Here is a 1,705-nt window from a genome sequence, read left to right as displayed (position 1 = left end):
GTGTGTGTGTTTGCTGGTGACAACACAGGCCATTAATGTTTGTATGGCATCAGGGCACTTCTCATCTACCAGTCTGTGAGGCTGCACTCTGCAGTGTCCCACCTCAGAGAGAGAGAGACAGAAGACATGGGTTGGAAGAATGCCTTCATCTTGCCTCAGCACTGTGGTTTACTCTTTGTACGTGTTTTGCAGACTTAAAACAAACCGAGGGTGAATGAACATCAGACAAATCTGTACAGTGTCAGCTGCAGATTAAGAATGACCCACGCCACATAGCTAAACAACTTCACTCTGTGATTATCTCATGATGATGACGCCAGAGCTGATCCTCTGCAGCAAGATGTAAGCACTTAGCCAGTGAACAAAGGTTTATTGTACCAATGGAAGCCCATCTGTGGACAGTTAAACAGTGAGTGCCCTCATGCTCAAAGAAATATACAAGAAAACAACGGCATCTGTATCAGCACAGTGGTTGTTTGAACCTGAGATCACTGCAGGAAGCAAAACTAGTTCACTGAGGATGCCACCAGCATAGGTAATATGTATCTGTTTAGGGATGTTGAATTGCTTGATTTTTGAATATATACATGTCGCGTGATGTCCATGGGTGTACAATGGACAGTAAGTGGGTAGGGGCCTCAGCTTCATACAATTTACATATAATGCAATTAAGCTGGAAGCCATGAACCTCAACCTGTGCTTAATTTGTAGCAGATCCTGCTTTATTTTCTGGTGTCACTTTGGCTGATGTGCAAAATAAGAACATGGAAGAACAAAATGTTAGAAATGTTCCTTTTAGAGTTGTGGGATTGTGTTTTTATTACCTGCTAAAACTCAAACAAAACCAGACATTCAGAGCAAGAAACACTTTTGGCATAATTTCATTGACAGCCACCTTACACTGTGACTTATTTACCACTCTATGGCAGTGTTTCCCAACCTTTTGGAGCCACGGCACACATTTCACATTAGAAAAAAATCCCAGGGCACACCATCAAACACCAATGTCACAAAAAGCTTATTGATAATTTTTCCCCACGCACCGGGTATAGCGAAATTGGCTCAGTCTGTTCCCAGTATACATTTTTTGCTTTCTTCTGACCACTAGTCATGCTAGGGCCTTCATCTGGGTTGGAACTTTCTCCAAGACCCATGTCAGACTGACTACTTTTACTTTTCAAATACTGTTGTCTCACTCACAAAATGAGTATTATGTAATTTCTTCTTCATCTTCATGTGTTTTACTGGCAGTTGGCAACCCATTTAATCAGAGCAGGTAGCTGTACTGCCCTCTAGTGGAATAGAATGCAATTGTTCTGCCCGTTTCTCACGCAGATCGGTGGAACCAGATCTTCTTCAGTTGAGATAAAATTGGTCTCTGGAATACTTTGTTGTACAGAAATGTTCAAGGCTCAGTGACTGCAAGGTATCCAGGTCCTTTGGCTACAAGACAAGGCCAAATCATTACCCCTCCACCACCGTGCCTGACCGTTGAGATGAAGTGTTTGCGCTGGTTTTTGCATTTAGCCAAAAACATGTTCAGGTGTAACTTTCAGGTAAAGCCATTCTGCCATATTCTTTTTAGAGAAAAGAGGCTTTCTCCTGACAACCGAGAGTCTGTTTGTAGTCTGTGCGCATTTTCACACCGATAGAATATTTACTCTGATCCAAATCAGTTGATAAGATGGTAAACTTGTAGATTTTT

Source organism: Pundamilia nyererei, unplaced genomic scaffold (genome assembly GCF_000239375.1).
Source record: "Pundamilia nyererei isolate P.nyererei 1_Seehausen unplaced genomic scaffold, PunNye1.0 scaffold00003, whole genome shotgun sequence".
Classification (NCBI taxonomy): Eukaryota; Metazoa; Chordata; class Actinopteri; order Cichliformes; family Cichlidae; genus Pundamilia; species Pundamilia nyererei.
Note: the sequence above shows the minus strand (reverse complement) of the source record.